The sequence below is a fragment of the Candoia aspera genome, chromosome 8 (assembly GCF_035149785.1).
Source record: "Candoia aspera isolate rCanAsp1 chromosome 8, rCanAsp1.hap2, whole genome shotgun sequence".
NCBI classification, from domain to species: Eukaryota; Metazoa; Chordata; class Lepidosauria; order Squamata; family Boidae; genus Candoia; species Candoia aspera.
In genome coordinates, this window is record NC_086160.1 from 78,357,329 (window position 1) to 78,365,957 (window position 8,629).

Below are 8,629 nucleotides of genomic sequence, written 5' to 3' on the forward strand. Positions count from 1 at the left end.
CGGTCTGGCCGTTGCTGGGTCCAACCAGGTTCTTGCCCGGATGGGGACAGGGCCTTTCTGTTGTTTAGGGTTTTCGCTGAGCTGCTTCTCATCCCTCAGCGGGAAGGTTAAGACAAGCCTTTTTCCCTTTCCCTTTTTAAAGTTTATTTTGAAACTTGGGTTTGGGTGGCCTTGTAAGGCTTTTCCTTTTTTAGTCTAGCAAGATAGGTTTTAAATGCTGCAAAACTGTTTTATCTGTAGACCTCTCACAAAATGAGATTCAGAGAACTCAGCTGCTGCTTATTCAGCCAGGCCATCTATGCTCAGATCTATATCTGGTGAATTTGCCTTACAGAATAACTGATTTCTGATGGCTGGGGGATTTTGCCAGCATATTTCTGTGTCAGGTTCAACTGAAACCTGATAGTTATGCCTGGCTTCACGGAGATAGAATTTTATTTGTTTACTGTCCCCTGGTAGCTTATGCTTTCTGCTACAGTGTTAGCTGTAAGGGGTGAGACCTGGGGAAATCCAGGGTTATGGGGTGGAGGTTCCCAAAGTCTAATTTTTTAAAAATTATTTCTATATCAAATTTATATGGCCACCCATCTCACAATATCCTTTGAAAAGAAATCTAATTTACTTGTATTCAGGATGGCCGAGGAAAAGGGGAAGATGAACACTCCCTCGCTCTTGGGGAATAGGTATGAGCAGGAGTCATGTGCACACACATGGCTTGTCTAAGTGGCCTCAAGGGAATTCTCTGGGGTACTTATGGGGGGCTGCACCTCATGGTTCAGAAAGACAGACAAAACACATGTGCATGCACAGATAATGAAAAGTACTGTTAACATTTTGTTCTCACTGGGGTCTCAAAATCTGTTCCTGTTCCTTTTTTTTTCTTTTTTTTTTTTTTTTGAGTGGGAAGGGGATAGAAGAAAAGACAGTTGCCTTGCATCCCTGCTTTCTAAGAAATCCACGTGGGAAGTCCTAGGTGCAGCTGGCCCAAGATGAGAGGCAGGCACACAACACACTTGTGGACTGCCTGGATCCAATTACTCTCTTCTCCTTGGGCCTGGGAAGTTACTGTGACTGGACTTACTCTCGCGATGCATGCTGGCTTTAGCTTCCTCCCAAACCCTTCTTTCACCTGCCCCCCCTCCCATGTCCCGCTTGGAAGAGGAACCGGTAGAGCTGCTTGGAGCCCTCACCATGTCCCACTTGGAAGGGGAGTGACAGGGCCAGCAACCACCACCTAAACCATGTGCAAACTACACTGGTGCACAAGACTACCCTGGTGGCAGCCTAAACTGCCCACAACTCTAATCACTAACTGGTGCTGCCCGGCAACCTCTTGGCTTTCTCTGTAGGGTCTGATCCAGGCACTGCTTCTGGGGAGCACTGGCTCAAGGGAGGAAGGGATATGAAGGATCCTGGTGGGTAGCCAGTCTCAACTGCATCCAGAACTCAGCAGAGTAGGTCACCAGATCCCACTGCTAACACCATAAAACTGTTGTGGATCCGGTTTGAAGAAGCACAATACTGAGGAGGAGAACCCTGTTTATTGTAAGGATCATTGGGTGCCTGCTTTACAAGAAAGGGGCCCCAAACAATAGGAAAGCACAGATTTTTACAGCTGTTGAGGGCTGCAAGGCAGGAAATCCTCGGGATCGGATTGGCTGGCCAGTTTGGGGTAGCCAGGTAGGTCCTTATGCCTGTAACTCAGGGTTTCTCAACCAGGGCTCTGTGGCACCCTCAGTTCCACAAGAGGTCACCAGGGGTTCCCTGGGAGATCATGATTTAAAAAATTATTTCAAATTCAGGCAACTTCACATTAAAGAGGTAAGTTCCATTCTTTTTAGTTTAAGAATACAGTTCACGCATATCTACAGGCCTACCCATGAAACATAATAATTCTGTAACTTCTGGCCTATCTTTCAGCCTGAATGTGCAGGGGTTCCCCAAGGCCTGGAAAATTTTTCAAGGGCTCCTCCAGGGTCAGAAGGTTGAGAAAGGCTCAGGCCCACAACTACGGTCTGTGTCATCGGGGGCAAACACGGAATCTGCGCCCATTTTGGCAACCCCCCAGTGCAGCGCCCCGGGGCACATGCCTTGGTAGCCCCCCCCCCCCCCCCAGTTGCGGCCCTGGAAAGGCTGCTGTGACTTGTCCTTCCAGGAAGGCAGCAGAGCTGGGGAAGTTCACGGAGAAGGAGGTGGAAGGCTGAGGTCCTCTGTGATGTACGAGGGAAGGCTGGGGCTTCTCTAAATTGCAGCTCCCTTGGTAGGGCTGCCCTGGGGCTGTGCTGTGGGCTGGTGGGGAGGCCTCTAGTCCTTCGTTCAGATGGGTTGGCAGGGGGCTTTGCCTGGGGCAGGGAGGCCAATTTGGGTCTGATGGGATCAGGCAGAGGAATTGGATTGGACCTGGTCGCCCTAACCCTCCGAAAGACAGGGAGGAAGGGGGTGCAGCCTTCTGTTCATTACACCTGTTGCATCTATTTTGTCCTACCACAGGGCGGACCTCCTCGCTCTACTGCCCGCTCACTGCCTCCCGCAGGAAGGAAGCGAGAATGACGGCGCCCGCGCTTAGGCGTTTGCCCGCCCGGGAGTCGCTTTGCCTCTCCGCTCTGCTTGCCGCCCCCGCCCCCGCCCCCGCCCCCGCCCCGCGGCTCAGTCGCCCGCGTTGCCTCTCGAGGTTCCGGAGCCGAAGGCCACCCGCAGTTCGTCAGAGCCGATCCGCGCAGGTGGCTTGTGCTTCCCGGTGGCCGCAGGTGAGGAGGCTGGAGAACACCCCGCGTCGGCTGTCGGGCTATCAAGAGAATTGGATTAATATGCAAATGACGGGGAGGGATGAGAAGAGTAATTAATCACCAGTTAGAGGAAATTAATACCAACAACGGAGGGTGTCAGGAAGCACCCAGGTAGCTAATCAACCGGAAAATTGGACAAGAGCGGGGCTGAGAGCAGAGCCGCGGTCCGCTTGTCCCCGCGGGGCAGCAGGCAGGCAGGCGGCGGGGCGGGGGGCGCCGGATCCCTCAAGGCAGTGCAGCTGAAGCGGCTGGCACTGAGCTGGCGAGACAAGTCCTTCCCCGCCGAAGCGCGCGCGGGCCGGATGCGGGCGGCCCCTCCCCGGCCATGGAGACCCCTCAAAGCAGGCGCCTTCGCCGGCATTTCGCAGGCAGCCCGGGCGCCGCCCCGAGGGGCTCTTTCGGAGAGCGCCCTTCCAGAGGCTCCGGCTCGCGGACCATCGGGGGAAGGGCAGCGCTGCAGCCGAGCAGAGTGACGGGCGGGGAGCGCGGCGGAACCGGGAGCCTTTCCCTTGCCGCAGGGAGAGGCTTTGCTCTAGCAGGACAGCCCTGCAGGCGTCTTGCGGAGATGTTCCCGCACGTTTCATCATGGCCGCTGGGCCCGTCGTGCAGGCCAGGAAGCGACAGGGTGCCCCGGACGGCGTAAGAGCGGCCAGAGGAGACGGAGCCGCCCCTGGAGCTGGTGGGCTCGCTCCCTTCCCCCGCCCCCTGTGGCGAGGAGAGTTTGGGGGTGGCGCAGCGCCCCCCTCTTGGAAGGCACGGACTGGGGGCGTTGGGGGCGGCGTCACTTGTCGACCGCTCTCCTTCGCGACGGCTTCTCTCACACACACAGACACCGCCCTCCCCGGCGCGAGGCTCTGGGCTTGCACTGCCCACCGGGGAGCCCCCTACCACTCGCCATTCGCCCAACGCGGCTTCTCTCCGACCCGGCACTCCAAGGCAGCAGTCCCACCCCCCGGCGCTTCGCTCGGCTTTGTCTGCGGAAAACCGGAGTGCGGGGGGGGGCAGTTTCTGACGGACTGCAATCGGAAAATTGTAAAGGGGGGAGACACAGAGAGGGAGAGCATCTTTCCGAAGGGAGGGGCCACTTAGCTGCTCGCCAGTTGCAGGTTGTGGAGCCGGCATTCCCCACGTCTCCCCCGGGGGCTTCCAGCAAGCGGCCAGGTGGCTGCACCCTCAGCCAAAGCAGAATGGGCCACCACTCACGAGCTCCGGCCCTCCCCTCCCCTCCGAGAGCGTCCCATGCCTGCAGGCGGAAGCCCATCCCCCGCCGATCCGGGCACAGATTATGGCAGCAGTCTTCCAATACCTAAAGAGCTGTCTCCGGGAAGAAGGTGCGCGTTTGCTCTACGCGTGCCTGAGGGTAGGGCCAGAACCAGTGGGTGGAAGCCCGACTGAGCGGAATCCAGACTCAAAATCCGGAGGAATTTCCTGTCTGGAGAGCTCTTAAGCAGCAGCCGGCCTTCTGGGCTGTGGGGACTTTCTCCCTAGAGCAGGGTTTCTCAACCGTGGCAACTTTAAGATGTGTGGACTTCAACGCCCAGAGTTCCCCAGCCAAGGGAATTCTGGGAGTTGAAGTCCACACAAAGTTGCCATGGTTGAGAAACCCTGTTCCAGAGGATTTCAAGCAAAGGTTGGATACCACCTGGGATGGTCTGAGGATTCCTGCCCTGGGCAAGGGGCTGGACCAGAAGCCCTCCAAAGTCCCTTCCACGCAAGGATTCTGTTGAGGGGGAGATTTCCCTCCTCCTCCAATTTCTTGGCAGCAGAGGCCAAAGCTGCTTGACTCGCATGCTGTTTCCAGAGCCAAGAGCTGGGTGGGAAGGATCCAGATCAACTCGCAGCCCCAGCTTACCTGCAGGGGGCTGGTGATGTAAAAGGACAATGCTCTCCTCCTGTAGGGACTTGTAAAACAGTTGGTTTCAAATGCCACTGTAATCCACAATGACTTCCAGTGATTGACATCAACCTGGCATTTCCTGGGAAAATGGGTAGGGATTTTTTATTTTTCAAATGACAATTGTGTAGTTGTGTGCTGCCAGAAGCACCAGAAAGGAGAACTAGTTGGGTGAGTTGCTGATGGGGTGAAATGTGTGATGAGCACTGGACCACTATGCACTAATAAAAAAAACATTGCTGGACCCTATTGTTTTAAACAATTTTTGTCCAGTCTCCCACCTCCCCCATTTGGGGAAGGTGGTTGAGAAAGTGGTGGTGTTGCAGGTCCAGAGGATTCTGGAAGAAACAGATCATCTGGACCCATCCAATCAGGTTTCAGGCCCAGATATGGGGTAGAAACAGCATTGGTCGCACTTGCAGATGATCTCTGGTGGGAGCGGGATGGAGGCAGTGCATCCATCCTGGCTCTTCTTGACCTCTCAGTGGCTTTCAATACCATCAACCATGGTCCCCTTTTGGGGCAGCTCAGGGAGTTGGAGGTGGGGGGCGTAGCCTTATGCTGGTTCACCTCCTTCCTCCAGGGCCGATCCCAATCGGTGTTGATAGGGAGCGAGAGATCCGACACTCGACACCTTCTTTGTGGAGTGCTGCAAGGTTCAGTACTCTCTCCTCTCCTTTTTAACATCTACATGAAACCGCTGGGAGAGATCATCCATCACCACGGGATGAGGTATCATCAGTATGCTGATGATACTCAATTGTACATCTCCATCCCGGGTGAAGTAAGTGATGCCGTGACCACCCTTTCCAGGTGTCTGGGGGCTGTGGGGGCCTGGATGGGGAACAACAGGCTTCAGCTGAACCCTGGTAAGACTGAGTGGCTGTGGATTAATGGCTCCTTGGGATCTGGGAAATTGTCATCTTTAGTTCTGGATGGGGTTGCACTGCCCCAGACAGACCGGGTGTGTAACTTGGGGGTCCTTTTGGACTCGTGACTCCTGCTCAAAGAGCAGGTGGCAGTCGTGGCTAGGAGAGCCTTTGCTCAACTCTGTGTTGTGTGCCAGTTACACCCTTTCCTGGACCAGGAGGCCCTTCGCACAGTCACTCATACCCTGGTCATCTCCCATATAGACTACTGCAATGCACTTTACATGGGGCTACCCTTGAAGAGTATCCGGAAGCTACAGCTGGTGCAAAATGCAACTGTACGGGCAATTCTTGGTGCCCCTAGATTGGCACGTGTTACACCGCTGCTTCGCGAGCTGCGTTGGGTACCAGTCTGCTTCTGGGTGCAATTCAAGGTGTTGGTTATCACCTTTAAAGCCCTTCATGGCATGGGTCCAGGGTACCTGAGGGACCGTCTCATCCCCATTGCATCAACCCATCCCACCCGATCATGCAGAGAGGGCATGTTACGGACCCCGTCTGTAAGAGAATTCCATCTGGCGGGGTCCAGGAAATGGGCCTTCTCTGCACTGGCACCAGCCCTCTGGAACACTCTTTCTCCAGAGATAAGAGAGATTCCATCTTTTGTGGCCTTCTGAAAAGAATTGAAGACCTGGTTCTGCCACCTTGCTTGGGTCAGGAAGGGAAGTAATAACACCTGGAGATGGTTAGCGCCTTAAATGGCCCCTTTAGATACATGTGAATGATATTCCAACTGCTACGGTCATCTGGATTTTATATTATATTTATGTTTATGTCATATTTGTATTTATATTTATTAGAGTATTTTAATGTTTTTATCTTTGTTGTAAACCACCCAGAGTCCCCTCTTTGGGGGGAGATGGGCGGTGGCTAAATTTAATAAATAAAATAAATAAATAATCCCAGTTGCCAACCTCAGTAGCTATTGTAGAGCTGTCAAGGGAAGGCAGCTGGAGCTGGAAGAAGAACCTTTAAGACACTAGGCACATGCCCAGAGGCACAAAGGGAGGACCATTAGTTTGCCAGGGAAACCCATATCTTCTTCCATTTCAGGTGAAATGACAGAAGAACATCATCCATACCTGCCTAGGGGGTGCTCAGTCCAGACCAAACATGGGTTCTCTTAATGGGTTCCACTGGTCAGTCCAGACTGAACATGGGTTCCTGCCACCAATCCACTATGCGATTGGTCCCCAATCACTTCTGGGGGAGGTCACACTTGTAGCTTGGGGCACTCTTGGATTTATTTTTGCTGCTAGAGGCATGTCTGCTGTGGCACGAAGCACTGGATCAGGTGGATGCTACAGCGACAGCCCTCCTCAGGTAAAGAAAGCTTCCCATCCACAAGGCACACACTGTGGCTCCCTCCCTCAGGTTGCTGCAGTGGGGTACTGAGGTGCCCTCAAATGCTGTTCAGAAGCTTCCCGAGCTTAGCTGATTGGCTGAAGCTGGGCATTAGGACCGTGCTATACCAGCATTACAGCTCCAGACAGGGCCATAACTGGAGGGGGCAACCGGGGCATGTGCCCCAGGTGCCGCACTGGTGGGGTGCCAAAATGAGCACGGGGGGGCACCAAAATGAGTGTTGGGGGGCGCCAAAATCGGCATGGAATCCATGTTTATTGTAAACCACCCAGAGTCCCTCTTTTGGGGGAGATGGGTGGTAATTAATTTGAAAAATAAGCAAACAAACAAACAAATAAATAAATGTTTGCCCTGGGTGACACAGACCCTAGTTGCAGCCCTGGCTCCAGGGCCAATTCAGAGTGCTGGTCTGAACCTATCAAGGCCTTCTTGGCTTAGGGCTGAAGCAGCTGAAGGGACGCCTCTTTCATATCAGCCAGCCCCAGTTCTGCAGCCTGAGGATCTGAGATCTTTCCTCACTTGACACAACTCTTGGACTACTCCAATGCTTATTATGGGCTTCTTTCTACAGATTTGATGCTACTCAGTTTCCAGATACTCTGAGTGGCTTACAGTATTAATATAAGATTAGAAACACCAATCAACTAGTACAGTTATGACCAATCAGTCTGATGCACCACGGTTCAGGTAGCATGATCTTACTCATCCCCAAGTGACTTTTCGAAGAGTTATGTTTTTATGACTTTCTGAAAATGGAGGAAGTGGGGGTGCTCTCGATATCTGGAGGTAAGCTGTTCCAGAGAATGGGAAGGCTTGAGTCTGAGATCCCTGAAGATGACATTTCTCTTGCTGGTATGTCCCTCAGCAAGCCCTCTCTCCCAAATCTTACTAGATGGACAAACTCAGCCCAGAGAGGTCATTTGGGCCTTAAGTGAAAATCAGCATCTTGAATTATACTTGGAAATTGACTGGCATGGTAGCAGGGCACACCTCAAGGATGCAGAACTACCCAGGCCGCTGCATATTGTACCAGCTGAAGATTCTGAGTAGTCTTCAAGGGCAGTGCCATGAAAAGTGCACTGCAGTAATCCAGCTGTGAGGTGAAAAGGACATGAGTGACTTATAGGTAAATCCTCTAGGAAAGGCTGCAAGTGGTGAACACGTAATTCTGAAAGGTTCTCCTGACTGCAGTCTCCCAGATGTTATTCAGGTAGGAACAATGAGTCTAGGATTGATTCCCTGTGATATTCTATGGAAGTGAAAGTGGGAGAGCATTGACACTTTTGAACTCTGGTGTTAGAAGAGAGTCCTGAGAATACTATGGAAAAAATAAAAAAAAACAATGGGCCATCAAACCAACCAACCCAGAGTTCTCACTCGAGGCCCAAGTGACCAGGCTCAAATTGTCCTACTTCAGACACACTATGCGAAGGCCCAGCTCTCTGGAGAAGGCTCTGATGCTGGGAAAGGTGGAAGGAGAGGGAAGAGGAGGACAACCAGCAGCAAGGGGGGTGGGCTCAGTCATGGTGGCACGATGGGAACACCCGTGGAAGGCCTGAAGGACCAGGTTAGGGACAGATTGTTATGGAGAAAATCTGTGTGGTTGCTAAGAGACAACAACAACTTGATAGCATATAATCAATCTGCCTGGGGGA